Source organism: Neovison vison, chromosome 6 (genome assembly GCF_020171115.1).
Source record: "Neovison vison isolate M4711 chromosome 6, ASM_NN_V1, whole genome shotgun sequence".
In the NCBI taxonomy this organism is placed as follows: Eukaryota; Metazoa; Chordata; class Mammalia; order Carnivora; family Mustelidae; genus Neogale; species Neogale vison.
The window spans coordinates 129,232,752-129,253,746 of NC_058096.1; the positions used below are offsets into that span (position 1 = coordinate 129,232,752).

The window sequence follows — 20,995 nt, forward strand, 5'->3', positions numbered from 1 at the left end:
TCTCGTGTGTAAGGAATTTATTGAGGTGCTCTCAGGAGGAGCCTGTGAAGGAAACAGGCTAGAGCAGAGGAGGAGGCTGAGCAAAGAGCGCCAAGCTGAAGTCAAGAGCCAGGTTCCGTGGGTGCTAGGAATGTGAGGTCACCCCATTTCCCCAGCTGGAGGCAAGTGGCTAGGCCTTTGTATCCAGTGTGCAATGCCCAGCCGTTGGTTCTGCCCCTCCTGCTGTTCCCTGGGAAGACATACTGCAGGCATTGCCAGGGTTCAAGTCTACCTGGAGGACAGTGTGACCATACTCTTGGTAGCCAACACAGAGCCAGGAGTCAGAGGATGGGTGTATGGTCAGACCACACTGAGCCCCAGCAGTGCGGCCCTATAGCACAGGGTATAGAGAGTGGGTCTGGGAGACCTGACTTAGACTGGATGATCATGGTGAGATGTTATAACAAGACTTCTAGCACATAACTTTAAATAGTAATTTTGTTTATGAAATTTTTCCTCCTCCAAGTAAGTGGTTAGGTCCTTTGAGCTTCTTGTTCCCAACAGGGAACAGATGAATTAAAACACAACCCTAGCCCTTGCTTGGGAAGCAGGGGAGAAAAGGAGAGAGGAGCTTCAAAGGTAGTGGAAAACTGTGCCTCAGTTGCTGGTGGTACCCAGTGAGATGAGCTTCAGAGGCTCGTGTTTTGGGGGTGTTTTCCAACCTAGGCAAGGACTCCCAAGCATTGGAGCTCCCTCCTTCCAGAGCCCCTCAGAGTTGGCCTTGAGGATAGCAGCTGTGACCCAGATGAGCTGAAGAATAGAAGTCCTCACCCACTTTTGAGGTCACTCATGAACAACCCAAACAACTGTGAGACCCTAAAAGGAAGAAACACCCTAGTGGCCACCACAGATTTAATTGCTGCAGCACAACAGAATGAGGCCAAAAAAATTCAATTTGCTTTGAAGAAAATAAGAAAGTGTGCTGTTTCTCGTACCCACCTTGATGTCTGAGCCAAAACCTGGAGGATGGGGAGGAATCTGGGGGCTGAGGATCGATGGCAGGGAGAGCAAATCGCATAAAGCCCAGGGGTGAGACTGGCATTACAAGCAAGGCAGGCAGGTAAGCTGGGGGATCTAGGGGAGTGGCCCCAACTGGATCTCATTTTATCAAACAGAAGTTACTCTGGGTTTGAGCAGCTAAGAGCAGAGGTGGAACGACAGAAGAGCTTTTGCCCTGGCTCAAGAGAGAGATGAAGTTGGCTTGAGCTGACAAGACAGATGAGGAATTAGAGGGACTGGAGGGATCTCTTACAGGGAGAATTGTCCAGATGGGCCCAGTGAGAGGTGTGTATCACAAAGCCAGCACCCAGAGTGTGGTTGTGGGGTTCAAAAGAAAGTGGAGTGCCCAGTGTGAGCACTGCCCTTGTGACCCAGGGGCAAATTCTCTGAGCCAGATGGAGCCCCTGCCCCCTGGGAAGGTAGGCTCTGTGTCTGGAAGCGGCAGATCCTTTGAAGCCCAATTAGACCCACTTCATAATAATAGAGTAACAGTAACAATGACCCACAGTTAACTGAGCGCTTCTGAGCGCTTCAGGCACAGGATCTCTAGCCCTCACAACCACTTTTGAAGGTGGATATTATTGTCCTTGTGATCACAAGATGGTAACTCAAAATCGAACAATTTATTCCAAGCTGAAACAACTCTAGCAACCTAGTCTGGCTGATCTCCAAACCCATGTCCTCTCCTTGGACCATGCAGCCTCCTCCCCTGTGAGATCTTCTGAGACCACTCTTGTCTGAAATGAGTGGGAAATCCTACTGGAACACTGAGTACTTCAAAATATTTTCCTCGTTTCCATAATTGAGATAAAGATCTAAAAAAAAAAATTGTTAGGAACTCAGGAGTCATGAAACATGTAAAAAATCAACTTATCACCAAATCCATATATAATTCCTATAACTGACAACTTTATCACTATGAGTCATACTGTTGATTCTGGGTCTTATACGATGTTAATTCACTAACGGTGTATTTTCAGATTTTGGTGCATTGGTAATGGACAGCTTAACGGCGATGCCATTTACCCAGCAGGGGGCGCTCTATTCCTTTGAGAAAGTCTGAATCACATGCAGCCCTTTTGATAAACTGAGGATGTTGAATAAATGTGGTGTTTGGTTTGGAAGTGATTCTGCAGATCTGCGTTGCCCAATGTGCTGGGTAGAGGTTCGTGTGAATCCCTGGGATTCTGGCTGGCTGCCTTTTGTGGGCTCACTTAGTGGGCTCCTTGCTTGTGCTTTGTGAGGGGCCCAAATGAGGGAACATGGAAGGTGAGGGCAGTTCAGAACTTTGATTACAGAGAAAGATAGCCAGAAACAGCAATTGTGACAGACTCTAGCCCCAACCAATATTCATGATCACGCCTAGGGACTTTCTCATAAAGCTATTTCCTAGCTGTCTGTGTTAAGTTATTTGGAGAATTTAGGCATTATCCTGGAACGATCTATTAGGCTCTACAAAGACTGTTTCTCCTGTCCTGATCTGCCCTGTTTTACCCACAGTTATATTTGTTCCCCACTTCCTTGCCATGCTGCAGCCCGTCTGTGAGCTCGTATGGAAAGTACTGGACAAGGGGAAGCGGCTGCCATAGAAAGGTATCTGAATGGTCTCTCTCTCTCTTTTTTTAAAGATTTTATTTATTTATTTATTTGATAGAGATTACAAGTAGGCAGAGAGGCAGGCTGGGGGGGGTGTGGCAGACTCCCTACTGAACAGAGAGCCTGATGCGGGGCTCAGTCTCAGGACCCTGAGATCATGACCTGAGCCGAAGGCAGAAGCTTTAACCCACTGAGCCACCCAGGCCCACCTGGATAGTCTCTTGAGTAGACTTCACATCTTGTGACCTTCCGGGCCCTGATAGCGGCCTTGGCCTCTGTCCTTGAGCCAACTGGGACCCATTCCATGGACATGCAGCCTGTGTAGCCACACAGGACTCCGACTCAGAAGAACCTGTTGAGGCTGTCTTGAAATTCTTAACAATCTTTGAACAAGGGACCCCATACATTATATAGCTGGTCCTTAAAACTATGGCAACCATCTGTAGGAGTTCCATGTCAGACGGTGACCACATGGATCCAGCAAACGCCTTCAACTGGGAATGAGAATTCAAGCCACCAAGTGTCTAGCTTTGGGATATCCAAAAAGCAGGTACATCCAGGAGAAGGGGCAGGAAAAAAGCTGGGCAGACCAGCAGGCATCCTGAAAGCTCTCCCTGTTCCTCATGAAATCCTACAGACCCATTGCTGAAATTGTTTCCTGAGCCTGACCCAGTCCTCTGTCATCGTCACCACCTGAAAGCTAGCCCATCCTACCCACAGAGTGAGAGGGGAGATAGAGAAACACTAGAAGTGCAGCAAGACAGGGTTTGTGGACAGTTGAGAGAACTGAAACAAGGTTATCACCCAATCCCAGGGCAGGTCTGCGCCTAAATTTCATCCGTCTTTTAGGCAAGTGCTATATGAACTCACACTCTCTTGCGCTAACTCTACAGCAACATGACTGTCTCAGAATAGAGCCGCTGATTGAAATAAGATACGAGAGCACAATTACAGAGCTGAGAACCATGGTCAACACATTAGCTCATGAAGAGTTTCAGCCTGGATTTTTATTTCCATTTACTCAATGTGCTGAACCATATGAAAAGCTGTTTTTATAGGTCAAAAATGGCACAATTTCCTGTTTTTAGCTAATTTTCTTCTTACCTAGAGCCAGCTGCTCATGTCCACGCATACACACACTCAACACACACACTAGATGTGATGAGGGGAGGCGGGGGCCGGCAAAGGGTGGAGAATTTGAAAACAACAAAGTGACTCCAAAGGAAGTGAGGGAGGTTGATGTATAAACCCATCCTAGTTACTGCCTGCCTTCCCTGGTGACTCAGATCCCGTTTATCGTGGGGCCACCACCCAAGGGCAGAGGGGGTTTTCCTCCACCCACGCCATGATCATGCCTCCACTCTCCTGGCATCATTGCCCATGCTTCCTCCCATGTGTCGTCTGCATCTCAGTGTCCCTGCACCCACCGGCCTGGGCAGAGACCAGTGCTCACTCTGGCACATGGTCTAACTGCGGCACTTCTTCAGGAAGAGAAAACACTTGTGCCAAGGGCAATAATCTAAGAAGAAAGTGCTCAGGGTGCCTGGTGCACTGTAAGTGCTCACTAAGTACTTACTGGATAGATGGACAAATGGATGGATGGACAGGTGGATGGACGGCTAAACAGATGGAGAGAGAAATAATGCCATGGAAGAGGGGAATCAGAAGAGGAATCATCTGGGCGCCTGGCTGGCTCAGTTGGTAGAACCTGTGACTCTTGATCTCAGGGTCATGAGTTTAAGCCCCACATTGGGAGCAGACATTACATCAAAAAAAGTAAACAATAAATAAATAAATAAGAAGAAGAGGAATAATCTACAGCCAAGGGGATTTAGGAAAGCTTTATGGAAAAAGACAACCTTTGAAAGGCTAGATTTATACATCTAGAGATGAGAAGCAGCATTGGCAAAGGGACTTTTGGTGATGATACCCTGTCATTTCCCATTTAATCCTAATGTTTCCCTCCCTCTCTCCCTTCCTTCCAACTAAGAGTAGAACTGGTATATTTGGAAACAGGTGGGAATTTTTTTTGGTGGTCACAATGACTAGGCTGATGGAAAAGAGGGCATCAGAGAACACTGTAGCTATTAGTGGTCTGTTGGCCAGGCTCTTAACTATATTGCAAAAAAGAATTGTTCTGTCCAAATTACCCATAGTGACCACATTGAGAAATACCAGTAGGTGAGAGAAGTATAGTGAATAGATTATTACAATGTTACAAAGAAAGTGCTGACAAAGATATTTACACATCTTTTCTGCTTTTGTCCCCCAATTTAAATCATGTGATCTCCTTTCTAGGGAAGAAGCAGGGAAGTCATATTAGAACGGCCCATGGGGGTTGCTGAACAGAGAACTACTCAACAGAGGTTAGATCTTGGTCTCAAGGAAAAGGGAACACAGTCAGGGGCTTTGACTAGAGGAATAATCTCGTCATATCTGTGCTTTAGGAAACGCCAAATCCCTATTTTAAAAAGAACCAAAATGTGAAGTGATAATTTAATTTTGTTTAAAGCTTTACCCTTGTCCTGCACCACAGAAAGCTGTCATTCTATATTTTTAAAAGCGTCCAAATGTAAGGGATTCAAAAAAATAAATTCATTCAACAAATTATGCAGAGACAATTGGCTTTCTTTCTGGATAAACAAACAAACAAAAATTACATTCGATCCATCTACCTACCTCAAACCGCATAGTCAAGATGGTTTAAAGAATTAAACCTAAAAAAATTTTAAAGATGTTAGGAGGAAAACATAGTTGAATACTTTAGAAACCTTAAGGTAGGGAAGGCCTTCCTAAGTAAGCTGTAAAACTGAAGAACCATGAAGTACAAAAATAGATAAGATTTTTTATATAACAAAATAAGTTAAAAGAATAGAAGCTGGGGGCACTTGGGTGGCTCAGTGGGTTAAGAGTCTGCCTTCAGCTCAGATAGCAATCCCAGGGTCCTGGGATCAAGTCTGTGGAGCAGGAGCCTGCTCTTCCCCTTTTCTTTCTGCCTGCTGTTCCCCTGTTGTGCATGCTCTCTCTTCCTCTCTCTGTCAAATAAGTCAATTAAAAAAAAAATAGATGCTGGTTGTAACATATATAAGAGACAAAAGATTGTTTTCCAGATAAACTACAAAGCTTCTATAAATTAATAAGAAAAAAGAGCCAACCCAAATGAAAAATGGGCAATAGTTCTAATCAGGCAATTCATAGAAAAAAAAGATATAAAACATGAAAATAGGATTATGGCAGATATTTCAGATTGATTCACTCAACTCCATGCCTACGACATTGTAGCTTGTCTTGTGGCATGTTGGAGCCTAAAAAGCTAATGCCTAACAATTTCCAGCCTTCCTTAAAGCTGAGCTTTGGCTTGTATCTTGGCTTCCCCTGGGCAGATGTACCCTCAAGAGATCTACTGACTCTGGTAGCAGAAGGTTGGGGGGTGGAGGTAGGGGAATCCTTATTTTTTTGTTGTTTTTTTCCCTGCATCAACGTTAACAGCAATCTCACTGTCTAGATGCAGTCTCTCCAGCTTTGCAGGTGCTGTAGACAAGATGTAGGATGTCTAGAATGCAGTTGAGGTGGTGTGCTAGGTGGATGCTAGGTGTGTCGGAGGTTTCCTGGTTCCCCAATTCCTAAGTCAGCAGTTGGGCACAGGCTCCCAAATCTCCAGTTTCATTGTCATGGAAGGAGTTGCAGTTCCTTTGGCAGGCTGGTTCTGAGCTGGAGTTCTGGGAGGCAGTCCTACTTTTTTCACCTGACCTAACAAAATTTTCAGCACCCAATTCCCTATTTTAAACAAGCCGTTCCCCACTCTCTTTCTACCTATCTTTCTATGCAAACTAAGCAGAGTGGCTTCTGTCATCTGTAGCTGAACTCTGACACAATGGTCAGCCTTATTAAAAAATTTTTAAAAGGCAAATTAAACCAATAAGAAAATGATTTCTTTCATCAGAATGTGAACACAAAAAGATGGCTCAAATTCAGTGTTGCTGAGGGTAAGGGAAAATGGGCCCCCTTTTGGAGGGTGTATAAGTCAATGCAATCATTTTGAAGAACATTTTGACAGAATCTACCCAAATATAAAATGTGCATCATATCAAACCCAACATTCTGCCTCCAAGCATCAGTCAAAGAGAAATACTGCTCCGGGTCCTGAAAAAAACATTTTCCACAGATACTAACTGCATCATTGTGAGTAATGGAAAAATAACAATACATAGCTGAATTGTCCATCAAGAGGGAATAGTTAAGAAAATTATGGTACAACCATTCTTTGGAATACTCAGCAGTCGTTAAGGAATGAGGCAGAGCTCCCAGCACTAATATGGAAAGACCTCAGACGAATTTCTAAGTGAAAAATAAATGACAAAACAGCATGTATAGTGTGATCTCATTTGTGCTTTAAAACATGCGTAACAAAACACATTTCTATTGACATGCTCATGTATCTGGGTAAACAAAGACAAAGGTCAGGAGGGACATAAGCCAAACTACCCTTTGTGGAGTGGGGGGGGGGCGGTGGGCAGAGGAGTACCTTGGGCAGGACTGTTGCTTTTACCCTCTCATCTGTATTATCTGAAGGTTTGAACATTTTACAATAAGAATGTATTATATTAGGGGCACCTGGGTGGCTCAGTGGGTTAAAGCCTCTGCCTTCGGCTCAGATCATGATCCCGGGATCCTGGGATCGAGCCCCGCATGGGGCTTTCTGCTCGGCGGGGAGCCTGCTTCCCCCCCTCTCTCTGCCTGCCTTTCTGCCTGCTTGTGATCTCTTCTGTCAAATTTAAAAAAAAAAAAAATGTATTATATTAGAATGTTGTATATTATGTAATTATATTAATGCATAAATTCAAAGTTATAAAATACTGTAGGGGCAAGATTCTAATTTTCAAATGCCTCAAAGATATATAGAGACTGATTGATCTGTCATCTATCTGTCTATCTATTTGTCTAGAAAGGGGGAAAGCAAATATGACAACATGAACGCATGTTGAATCTAGGTGGAAAGATATATAGGAGTATTCATTGCACTGTGCTTTCAACTTTTACATATATTAAAACTCTTTTCATAATAAAAAGTTGGGAATAAAAACACACCAAATACACATCCTCGGAGACACACGCTTTCCCTGTGCATGCAGATTTTTTCAGAGGTGGGGGCAAAACCTGTGGCTTGCAAAGCTGCTAAAAAAGCAAAACAGCATCGGCAGTCCTTCCCACTGACTTCTTAGGGCAAGTGCGCCCGTCTCTGGAAGCCAGGGTCCTGAGGAATTTTGGAGGCCTCTGTGCACTAACTGGGATTGACGGCACACTCCTGCCCCATCCCTCTGCAGGCACGGTCAGGGCCAGGGACCCAGCTGGCCCTCTGCCCCTCTTCCTATAGAGAGTTCATGGCCAAGGGCACCTTGACTATCAAATATGCCCCTTCACAAGTGCATATCTCTGAAACCCCAGGAACGTGAGGTGGCCATTGGTAAGAAGGAGTCCTAGGGGCTCCTTCACAGGGACGCCAGGGGGCTCTGCAAGGATTCCATTCACTTGAGCTGCTATCCCCAAGACCCTTCATTCAGTCCTCATCCTGATGTTTATTTTTGACATAACAGTGTGAGGAGAATGGAGAAAAAAAAGAATTGCAAAAAAAGGAACTGGAATTTTAATGAGAACCATCTGGAGTGTTTGTCAAGGGTATTATGTTTGGTACAAGAAAGTAATTCCTCAGCTTAAATGAGGTAAAGAGAAATGGAGGAAATCATTATGTTGTGCTTGCCCCCTCAAACTGACGCTGAGCAGAACCACCTAGAACATGCCCATTGCACAGGAATGGGGCTGGGACCGGCCGTGGAGAGATGGAGTGCGCCTTTCTCAGCTCCGGAGTTCGCAGTGTGGAGGAATGTTTCTACTCTGCCAAGGAGACTTGGAGAGATGGGTTGTGGTGGGCCCTGGGCCAGGGCCTGGAATCTGGGTAACCATGACAACAGGCCCGCGGGTGACAACAAACACGGGATGGAATTTCAGCATTCGCAGCCAGGCCACGGAGGAATGGGAAAGTTCGGGGAAGTTTTTTTGTTTTTAACCCAAGGATGGGGAAGGCACAGGAGGGAGTCACAGTGTTCCGAATAAATACTCCCTGCAGGACCCCAGTGGAGTCAAAGAGAGCCAGCCTCTCTCTGGGGCTCTATTTCCACTTTCTTCTTTTCATTTATTAGCCCCCCCCTCCACTGAAGATTCCGTGGGGTAACAGCCTCTCTGAGGGGTCTCAGTGCCCAGCCAGATCCCTGTCCTCATACCAGCGTGATCACGTACCTTGAGGACAGCTACCCTCTGCGGGCATTTCAGTGCATCCTCTCAACACAGCCTCTAAAACAGCCCTGCAGCCAGGGTGGCCAGACCCCTACCTTCCAGATGGGGAAACGAAATTCAGAGAGCCAAGATCACCCAGAAACAGAAGGGTTTTCTGCCCCAGCCCAAGCCCATCGTCCTTGCACCATGCCATTGTACCTGTAATCTTCATTCTGGAAACAAATGAATAACTGTGGTAGTCAGCGTTTAAGAAGAAGAGAAGGAACGAGTCCTAGACCTCTTTGTGGGCAGATAAGAGCCACTCATCCGTGTAGCTGCAGAGGTGGGCCTTGACTGAGTGGGAAAAGATTTATACGATGGGAGGAAGTTTTTACAGTTACTGGGCTGAAGAATTAAAGAACCACAACCTCTAGAATTTTCTTCTCTGAGGTCTTTAGAAATAGAGGGGCTGGCATCATGCCTGGACAGATCAGGGCCTGAGAGTAAGGGAACTATAAAACATCCAATGCAGACTTCTTGCTTTGCAGATGGGGAAACCAAGGCAGATTTGGGGACTGAGCCCCATGTCCAGTATAAGGTTCTCTTCCTGACAGCACATCCCAGGAGCTCCCAGACAAGCCAGCAGCAGTTAGGTGAAACATTGGGGAGATTAGGTGAAACAGTGTCAATCAGGAGGATTGAAACAGGAGGTAATAACAATTGGTACAGGACAGAGGATTGTTACTTCTGGGATCAGACTGGGGTGGGTGGGGAGGAGGAATATACATAATGGATTGGCATTCTGCAAAACTGAGAGCCACACGGTGTACAGCCCACTTTAGCGTTGCTGTTAAGACCGTCATTAGGTAAGAAGGAGCCTCTGCTCTGAAAGGAGAAAGAGACCCAACAGTTAAGAACTTAGCAAAGACAGTTTTAAATCAGCAAAGTTACATAACTTTTTAACGATTTCAAGAAACCATCCTGAAACTTCATGAGCAAAAAAATGCCTCTGAATAAGCCAACAGGAAATAAACAGTGCAAGGAATTTCTGGAAATAGGAGAGTGTTTTTTTGTTTGTTTTTAAAGTGAAAAAAAAAGTTTTAAGGAAAAAGGAAGCCCTGACCCACATAAAGATAGGGTTTCAGTAAAAGGAATTTGAGAGCAAGAGGGAAAGTGTAAGCCCCAGCACTGGATCTGGGCTGCTGAGCACAACGGCAGTCCCCGAAAAATAAGCTCAGGAAACAGAGCCAGTTTCACACTTTTTAAAAAAAGAATTGTCATTCCCTGGAAAATAACAAATCCGCTCCAGGCTGTCCACAGCCCTGTTGAAGTTTACCTAGTAATTTACAAACGGTTTCAGCACTTAATCCAGGAATATCTGCTGTGAGTCCTGAAGTCACCGATTCTCCCTAAAGCTCTGCTTTGTAACTTTTTATTGGGAAAAGCCTCTATTTCTCTTATTCGGTCATTTAAAATGGGGGAGAAGCTGTCCTTTTTTCTCAGCAAATGTTTTTGACAACTGGTCTATGCCAGCCCCTGAGCGCAGCGCTGCCATCATATCGAATTCTTCCTGCCTCTTGCTTGGACTTCCTGCCATTTCTGAGTTTTTACTATTCAAATGCAAGGTCCATGTGAATCTATGAGCCTAGAAAATGTTGAGCGTTGTCCACCTTTGAATGCTATAAGCACTAGGCAAACTTCAAGAGGCCACTGCTCATTCCTAATGAGAATCTTCTGTTTATGATTCATGGATTAAACCCTTATAAATGGCTTTATGTACATGCCCAAAGTATGCGGATCCACAGGACGTCTGAGCGTACTCATGCTAAGTATGTATCTGCTCGTGAGAAAGTGTGTGTGGGAGGGAAGGAAGGAGTAGAAATTGTTTTCATTTTAAAAAGCTAGAGGGACAAGCAACAACTATTCATATGCATCATTAAAGAAATGAGTGTAGTTCTTTCCTCCAGCCATCCACCATGCAGAAAGGCAAGAAGGCAAAGGGGAAGAAGGTGGCCCTGGGTCCCCTGTCATGAAGAAGCGGGAAGCCAAGAAGGCAATCAATTCCCCCATTTGAGAAAAGTCCAAGAATTTGGGCAGCAGACAGGACATCCAACCAAAAGGGACCTCACCTGTCTTGTCAAATGGCCCCGTTACATGGGGCTGTGGCAGCAAAGGGCTATTCTCTATAAACGTTTCAAAATGTCTCCTTCCATTAACCAGTTCACCCAGGCCTTGGGCCACCAGCCACTCGGCTGCTTACATGGCCCACAAATACAGACCAGAGACACAGCAAGAGAAGAAGCAGAGATTGTTGCAACAGGCAGAGAAGAAAGCTGCTGGCAAAGGGGATGTGCCCACTAAGGCCTCCTGTCCTTCAAGCAGGAATAACACTGTCACCACCTTGGCCGAAAACAAGAAGCCTCAGCTGGTGGTGACTGCACACAACGTGGATCCCACTGAGCTGGTTGTCCTCCCGACTGCTCTGCATCGTAAGATGGGGGTTCCCTATTGCATCATCGGGGGGAAGGCCAGGCTGGAGCATCTGGTCCCTGGGAAGACCTGCACCACTGTCGCCTTCACACAGGTTAACTCGGAAAACAAAGGAGTTCTGGTTAAGCAGGAACTGTCAATACTTCCTGGAAGGAAGTTTTCTTCCTGGACTACAGGAAGATGTCCAATGACAGTGACAGATAGGAGATCGCCATCACGGGGGGAGGCAATATCTGGGTCTAAAGTGGGTGGTTCACTTCACCAAGCTGAAAAAGGCAGACTAAAGAACTGGCCACAAAACCGGGCTAAGTGTACACTGTTGAGTTTTCTATACATAAAAGTGATTGAAAGTTGTTTTTCAAAAAAGAACAAGAAGGAGAAGGAGAAGAAAAAGAAGAGGAAGAAGAAGGGAGTGTGTATAGGGCATAATGATGGGAGAAGCCAATGCATTTCCAAATTGCCATTCCTTTAGCTCTTTAAAACATTACTCTTTAATGGGAAACGATGGGCTGCTGTTTGTTCTCTCAGTAATTACATCTTTTTTTTTTTTAATTTCAGTGACTTCGAAAAACTATTTTAAACCTTTTTAAAAATCACTTTTATCCTTTTATTAAAAAAAAACCCTTTATACTTTAATAAGAATCTTTATTTAAAAACATTTTTTATTGAAGTGTTCATTCCTTCAGGAATTTGTACACTGAGAGAAAGGACCCTTTGCGGTTGGCATGGGAGTCTCCGCACCACTACATCACACACTGCTAGCCTGAGTTGAAAGGCCTTTGGGGAGATCATCTCAGCCCGGGTGCCCAAATGTTTGTCATGAGAAAGTGTTCTCCAGGCAAAGGGTCCCTTTCTGACCAATAGCAGACTATGCCCTCTGGATGAGTAGAAGCCCATGTACTACCTTTGTTAAGTGAGGAGCACCCTGGACCCTTCCTGCCCCCTCCCTGGCCTGTCCCATGGCTGGCTTCTTGCCTTCATGGGAAGAAGTTAAACCAGAAACATGGGAGCTATTACTCGAATACTTTACAGTGTGTAAAATTGACAAGGATCACTTCTGTTTTTGCCAAAATGCCTCAGTGAAGCTGGATTTTCCAACAGTAATTCTAATGAAAACTATCAGCCAAAAAGCACTGAAGTCCAGTTTGTATTGTGCTGTCAAATAGCAAAGCCCAACAAGCAAACTTATATCCAGGTAATATCCTATATCTAACAAGGAAATCTGCAATTTCATTGTATCATTTAGCATGCTTTGGGTGGCAAGAAAAGTGGAACTCAACTAGCGGAACCTTAAGCAACCAGGAAATTGATTGCCCCATACAACCAACCCAAATCCAGGGCTGATTAATTCCACAAGTAAATGATATCATCCAGAACCCAGGTTCTTATCCATCTTTAAGGCTCTCATGTCCTCCTCAGCTGTCAGCTTGCTCCCTTCACGGTGACAAGATGGTGGCCACAATTCTGGGCAACACGTCCTCACATCAGAAGCAGAAAGAGATTATCTTTTCCCACCGGTTCTGGGATGGGCAGATGGTAGAATCAGAGATGGTAGAATCAGCTTCAGAGAGCTTAGTTGTGAACGTGGAGGAGAGGTGACTATCACAGACACAGACACACACGCACACTGGGTGAAAATAACCATGTGGGCCGCTGCTGAAACCCATCTTGTAACTAAGTCTGTGGTGAGTGCATATCTGAGAACGACCTGAATATTCAGAGGAGAGAAGAACCAAGCCAAGAGACAGGTGGGATTGGATACAAAATGGCATTCTGAAGCTACAAATGCCCTTGGCCTTTTTAGTTATATGAGCCAATAAATTTCCTGTTTGACAGGACAATTCAGGGTGAGTTTTCTGTCATTCACAACACACAGACCCCATTCATACACCTTACTTGTGTAATTTTTCTAATCCTAATCTTCTAATCTTGTTCTACTTTTTAAAAACATTGCTAGTTGAGACAGTCTACAATATCCGTGGCCAGTATTGTTTAAAGGAGAGAAGGTCATCAGGGCACCTGGGTGGCTCAGTGAGTTAAAGCCTCTGGCTTCGGCTCAGGTCATGATCCCAGAATCCTGGGATCAAGCCCCGAATCGGGCTCTCTGCTCAGCAGGGAGCCTGCTTCCCCCCTCTCTCTCTGCCTACTTGTGATCTCTATCTGTCAAATAAATAAATAAAATCTTAAAAAAAATAAAAAGAAATTAAAGTGACAAGGTCATGATCAGCAAAGACTGAGAAATGGTCACAAACTGAGGAGTCTAAGGAGACATGAAAACTAAATGCAATGTCGTGTCCTGGATTGGATATCTGGAAAAGAAAGAAGAGATCAGTGGAAAAACTAGGGAATCCAAAGGAAGTCTGTAGCTTAGTGCATGGTATTACACTAATGTCCATTTCCTGGTTTGGACAATGTGCTGTGGTTATGTAAGGGGTTAACATCGGAGCCGGGTAAAAGGTATATGGCAACTCTCTGTACTCTCTTTGCAACTTCTGCGTGGATCTAAAATCACTCCAAAATAAAAACTTTAAATAAATATAGAAGTGGTCACTAACATTCCAAGGCCTAGTAAACACTGAACTTGGTTGACTTTTTCAAGTCACCAATGAGAAGGTTAAGTAACAAAGAGATTGGAACTTGCCCTTGGCACCTGGAGATTCATGTCAGGGCTGAGCCTGGGATTCCAGTTGCATCATCTGGACACACAACCACCCTGCAGCCTGGGGACCCTGGATGTCACTCAAAGGAATTAGTTTCCATGGAAACAGCTCTTCCCTAAGCACACTAAATTCCCTTGCAGCTCTCCGTATTAGCTCTGGACTATTACATTTCAAAGTCCACTTTTTCACATTAATAAATTACACAATTATAGCAGTCCAGGAATGAGCTATAACACCATACAAAAGGAATTTGTACCAGAAATTTAAACTACCATATGGTCAATGGAGTAACATTAACCATAAATAGAAACCATCACATCCTGTGGGACCTGCTAATCGCATTTGTATGAATTGAGTATTTTCTGAAAAGCAATACATGAAAAATGTTAACCCATGCCACAACATTTCCAAAGACAGATTTTGAAGGGGCTGTATCTCAAATAACTTAGGTTAGAATGAACATGGCATTCTGGAAGAATCCATATTACATGAGCCAAAAGCAATTCTTGGGAAGGCCGGCCCTGATATCAAAGATGCATTTGTAAAGAATGGATAGAATCGGTCTCATAAAACGAAAAGGAAAAAGTCGAGTAAGCCCCAGCCCTCCAAGAGTGACCTCCTCTACCACGGTGAATTCCTCCATGTAGAGTTTAATGACATATCCTCAGGATAAGATACTGAGTAAAAAGGGAAATACCCTAGTCCACCTGCTTTCGTCCAAAACTGTAGCATCTCATCCTCCAGGCTCCCCCTCCCATAATGTTTCTGTCATCCACACCCCAGGACTCAGAGCTGGGTCCAGCATTGGTCATCAATGTTAGTTCTCTTCTCTCCTTGCTTTCCCCACCCAATAATTATCCCTATTCCATCCTGTGAGCACTGGCGCTTGGGCAGAGCCCAGGCATCTGCTGGAATGCTGATCCCAGAATGTCAGAACCCAAGGGATCCCTGAGAAATATGGACCAGGGTATGCTAATTAGCACCCTTCCCTATAATTGCTGGTGACTATTGGAATTATCTGATAAAAGCTATGACATTATTTCCCCTTTATGGGCACCAAGATGACTTAGGAGGCCCATCATGATAGAGGAAAGCCACAATTTCTGATGTTGGCTACAGGGTCCCCCATTAGCTAATGGTTATATGACAGAAGATAAAAAATGATCTCGACAGGCAGGAATAATGGGCCCCAAATTACAAAATGTAATTTAGAAAGAATGTAGGCAGTGCCCTACAGTTAGTTTCCAAAAAATGCCTTACAGAAGCCCAGGAGGCAGTGTGACGCCAGCAAGAGTGGAGGTCAGGGTCTGGGAGTGCCCTGTCCCAGCCGAGGCTTTGACCAGCTGGCCACGCTCGAACAAATCCTAGCTTCAGGGAATGTGGCTTTCTCAGCTGGAAAACGAGAAACTCAAACTAAACGATCTTTCGTGGACTTCCCAAATTTGAAGCAAGATGACTCAGTGAATTGTGGTGCGTCCCCATGATAGAGTGTCATGCAGCTGTTAGAGGTCCATGGTTCCCGAGAATATTTGAGAACATGAGAAAGTGCTTGTGACAGGAGGAAAAACAAATAAATGTGGGTTGTGGTTCTTATTTTGTAAAAAGAGATAGAGGTGACTTGGGGTGGGGAGACTCAAAGGGAGTAGAAAAAATATTAAAAGTGCTAGTCATGTGTGATTGAGTTTTTGTTACTCAGAGCTCTTAAAACTGTATATTTCACCACAAAGGTCCTAGATGCTTGATAACAAAATACTCCAACAATATACAAGTGTATACAGGAAAAATTAAAGTTTCTGCTCTTTTTTTCCCCTCCTGCTACCACTCCCTAGTGCAACCTATATTAACATTGTGAAATAAATCAGACTTCACTGTGTTTAAGCTAAATTTGCTAGAAGCATCCTTTGTTTCAAGCAGTCTACAAAGAGAAAGCTAGGAACATTGGTGGCTTTTATGTTCTTAGGAAGAGAGCTTCCATGAAATATTAGAATAAAAGTAAGAATGAGGATAAGAATAGAAATAATAAATAAATCCAGATACTAGCACTTTATAAATGGTTTTAATAAAAGTCTAATAACCAGTTGTAAAATGACTACATTCCATTTTTATTTCTTCAAGTATTGGAAGCATTTAAGAAAGTGTGGTATATGGATTTGTTTTAGAATATGACAAATGTTTAGAAACTTAAGTCATCAAGGGCAAAATAACTGGAGAAATTTAATTTGTGAGTCAATTAGTTTTGATGTATAATTGTGTAAGTGTTGTGTGGCTATGCAGAGAAATACAGAACATTTAAAGTTGATGGAATGTTAGTCATTTCAGAAATTTGGAACTTTGATAAATGAACCATTAAATGAAACATAGGAGTACTGATTCTTCTCCATCTTCAAAAGTCCTCAAACATTAAAAATTGTTTATGTACATGCTTGGAACCCAGGCCATACTTTGTTGAGGACACTGTTGGCTGAGCCTATGGCCCAGAGCACGGGAAGGGAGTGGCGTAGGAAGTCGGCCTCCTTCCCAACCTGAGAGCACCCTGCCCTTTGCCGGAGCAACACTTGAATGGGAGACTCAGTCCCAGCGGTCCCAGATTCCACCTGTGACCAGTAGGGTGACACCCTGTGCAGTAAGGGAGATAGCAGCAGCAGAGCAGAAGTCTCTAGGATCCTCAGAGGCATCAGCTGTGATGTCTGATTTCTGATGGTCTGAGTTCCACTCCCACCATGAGGCAGGATAACAAGTAAACACAAATTAATAACTGGGACCCTTCTCTGTTTATCCTGGAAGGGAAGACCTCGGTAGGAGGGAAAAGATGAGTTGAGACTGGAGGCTTAAGGTCTTTAGCTTGAAAACTGCAAAAAGAGATGTGTCCTTAATTGAACCCCAAGCGGATAAAGTGGGACATATTGGTTACTTTCAAATCCATGGTTCAGGGGGAGGAGACAAGATGGCAGAGAAGTAGGAGGTGCTGTTTCAACCAGTCCCCTAAAGTGAGCTGATTACCTACCAAAGAACTCTGATCACCCATGAAATCAGCCTGAGATTAGAATTATACACTTCTGGATCTCTATGGGGCAGAAGACGCCAGTGTCCAAATCCATGGTTCAATGGGAATACTATTGTTCTGCCCCCAGGCATCTATTCTCTTTTTTTCTCTAGGGAGTTACACTGTACTTCCCTTCTGGGGGAACACCTCTCCTCATTCTCAGCACATTTGTTCTGTGCCTCTGACTCACATCCCCTGCCTTACCAATGGGAATGCAACCAGAAACAGCCAACCAGGGCACCACTTGTGAACTGCTGTGAACCTGGAGTTCCAAGGGCTACTCCATGGAGTGCTAGAATGACCCCAGCACAAAGGAAAGCTAAGCCTGTGGTCTAGACAGGGGTAAAACAGATGCTTGACCAAGACAGTCCTGGAGCTTTTCTTGGATTTTTCAGTTACATGAGCCAACGAATTATCTTTTCGGCTTAAATCAATCTGATGTGAATTTGCAGCCATTTGTTACGAAAGACGCCCTAATGATATGAGTAGATTTGAGGGCTTAGAACAATCTAGAGACTTCATCAGAGAGAAAGATGAGGAATTGGTTATGTAATTCTGAGACAAGAAGACTCTAAGACTTCAAGGTAACTTTTCCAATATCCCCTACATAAATGTTACCAGAAGGTAAATTTCCACTCAATAGGTAGAGGGACTTTCAAATAACTAAAGTTGCCCAACAAAGGAACCAACTGCTAGAGATGGAGGTGAACCCTCTGTTAGAGGAACAATTCAGTCAAGGAAGGATGACTGCCCAACAAGAATGTTGGTGTTGAGATTCCTTCACTGGGAGGAAAGTGTGAATCTCAAGGACTCTTGTGACTCTAAAGTCAACAAAAATTAGGAGTCAGAACAATCACTAGGGAACATGAAAGGAGGTGCTGTAAAACTCTGCAGAGCCCTGGCTGGATCAGTGAGAAGCTCTGGTGCTAATACTCTGAATTGGATTTGGTCTGTAGCCCAATGCTGCAAAGCAACAGAATTAATGCAGAAGTCAGAGAAAGCAATAGAAAGCACTGAGAACTGAACACTTCCCTCTCATAAAACACAAATTGTTTAAATAGGAATTCTGCCGTTGGTTGGGAATGCTGAGTTTGCAAAGCCACTTCTGTTGATTTGGCTAAGATAAGAGCAAAACATGGAAGAGGTCATCTAGAAGTTTGGTGAGAATGAGGGACTCTGGATACACCTGGGTGTATGTGTGATGGTGGAAGTGAATGAAGTCAGCTCAGGGCCCACATCCTATGACCAGTCCATGATCCCTATACCAACACATACCTAGTGTCAGGTGCCCAGAGACTGAAATGGGCACAGACTGCTAAAGTTTGCATTAGTAGGGCAGGTTGGTTATTTTCACCACATAGCCTACCTCTCTGACCTCTACCTCTTTCTCCAGTATATTACACTTCAGCCACATGGACTTTCTTTTGATTCCTCCAACACACCTAGTTCATCCCATCTTAGAACCTTGGCTCTTGTTCTTCCATCTACCCAGAAAGCTCTACCTTTAGGGCTAATTTCACAGGGTTGGTCAAGTATTAGCAAAAATGGCAAATCTTTGGAGAGTTCTTTCATGACCACTAATCCAAATGAGCAAACCTATCCCCAGCACATAGCCCTACCCAAAGAGAACCCATCCTCTATATCTCATCATCCCTTTCATTGTCCTCCTGGAACTCAATACTATTGGAAATTGTCTTTCTTATTGATTTGCTTGTTTCTAGTCTTTCCTCTCCATTAAAGCATAAGTTCTATGAGAACAGGGACCTTCTCGGTTTTGTTCATTGACACATCCTCAGCTCTTAAAACAATTGCGAACACATAGTTCATATGTCATGAAAGTTTGATGAATGAATAAATGGTTGAGTAAACCTACTCTTTGCCAACTTGATCTTGGAGAGATTTCCTTCTATATAATATGTTTTCTGGAAGACAGAGCAAGTGAGTGACTGCGGTAGAAGGAGACTCTTGTTGAAAGGACTTGTCTCTGGTATGGCAACTTGCTCTTTAATTGGCTTAGTGTCCTGAGGTGACCAAGGAGGAAGGGAACACAGGACTTTATCCAGAGCACCGCCTCCTCAGTGAGCACATCTAATATACTCTATAAGAGTTAGCTGACCTTATTTTTTAAAGGAGCCACTGTTCAGCTGCAACCAGCCATTGAGACTTACTGTCTTTTCAACCCACTGTCTCTCTTTTGGTCCTTGGTGAAGATGAGCATAGACAGAGCCCTCCCTGCTCTACTCTGTGAAAGCCAGTAAATCTTGAGTCAAACTCAACTCTTGAGTGTGGCTATTGTTTTTCCCCTTGGTAGAGACAAATAATTACTTGCTAGGGTGTCCAGTGCCTGAGATACTTGATAGAGGATGGCTCTTAAAGTCTGAGTGCACCTTAGCTGAGCCAGGCTTGGATTACCTTCCAAAGGACTTTGCCCCATGGGGAGCTTCTTTCAGGAGGAAGAGACCTGTAATTATTTAAATGAAAGAAGATGGGAGGAGTACCCTTTGGAATGTCATCTCACAGGCTTTCCTGAGTTGGGAGCAATTGCAGGGCACCCTAAACGTACTGGCCAACACAGATAGAGGCTTTAGCATACTGGGCAACTCTGGGTACAGGGGGTGGGGAAATAGGCTTCCCAAAAGGAATTTTTTTTAAAGCATCTGGAATATAGAAGTGTCATCTCCAGCACTGGGGCCACTATCTGGGAGAGAGGGATTGCTCAGTGATGGGGTGAGGGAGTGAGTAGGTACATCCCAGGGACTGTATCCATTAGAATGGTGGCCATGGGCGGTCTAATTTTTAGCTAGAATACTAAATGTTGAGCAACCTTTTATTTCTTGCTTTGTTCTTTTAGCTGCTGGAAGCACAACAATATGGTCTACCTTCTACTCTTCACTCATGTATTCATCAACCAGTATTATTGAATAGTTATTATGTTTCAGATCCTATTTTTGGTTTTAGGAAATCAATACTGAAAATGACAGGGTCCCTTTGCTCGTAAGACTTACATTCTAGAGAGAAAGACAGGCATTTAAGAGATATTTGCACAAGTAATTAAGAACAGATATAAATTTATATGTAAGGAAGTTGGCCAAAAGAGAAGAGGGCCTCAGTAACAGTTTCTTTCCTGTTCCAGCGTACCTGTTGACAGCCCCTGCATGTGGTGGGGAGGATGGCAAAGGAAGGAGGTGAGTACCAGACCTGGATTCCAAACTTCCTATACTCTGCACAGAAAAGAGGCTAGATCTAAGAAAGCACAGAAACCAAGAGGTCCATACCTTTCTTCCCTTTCATTTTTGGCTCAAACCACGCTCTTTTAGGCAAGTGGCTCTAGAAGGCCACCGTTGGCTCACCCTAACCCAAACCATTTTTTACCCTCTCTGCCAACAGCTGAAAAGCCACACATAATTTTTATTAACACAGACTTTCTTTTTTTAAAAATATTTTATTTATTTATTTGACAGAGAGAGAGAGAGAGATTATAAGCAGGCAGAGAGGCAGGCAGAGAGAGAGGGGAGGAAGCAGTCTCCCCGCTGAGCAGAGAGCCTGACGCAGGGCTCGATCCCAAGACCCTGGGATCATGACCTGAGCCAAAGGCAGAGGCTTAACACACATAACCACCCAGGTGCCCCAACACAGACTTTCTTACAGGTAACATCAGTTCAGGTCCTCCAGGAAGCAGACAAGATAGAGTTAGCAGTGCAAGAGATTACATGGGGAGATGATTACAAAGGAGGACAGGGAGGAATGAGTGGGAGTTGGTAGGGATACCCTTCAGACCATGGTGCACTTCTGAAAGAAAGGTAGAAGGAAAATTAAACAGGAAGATCCTCGGAGCTGTTCAACACCAAGAAAATCTTGGCCAACCCAACTGGGAGCTCTAGAACAAAGATTGGCTATT

General features: G+C 44.2%; 1 pseudogene; it reads left to right on the forward strand.

Annotated features, from left to right (window-relative positions):
• Positions 1-10,880: 10,880 nt before the first annotated feature.
• LOC122910131 lies at positions 10,881-12,993 on the forward strand (annotated as a pseudogene).
• Positions 12,994-20,995: the final 8,002 nt, after the last annotated feature.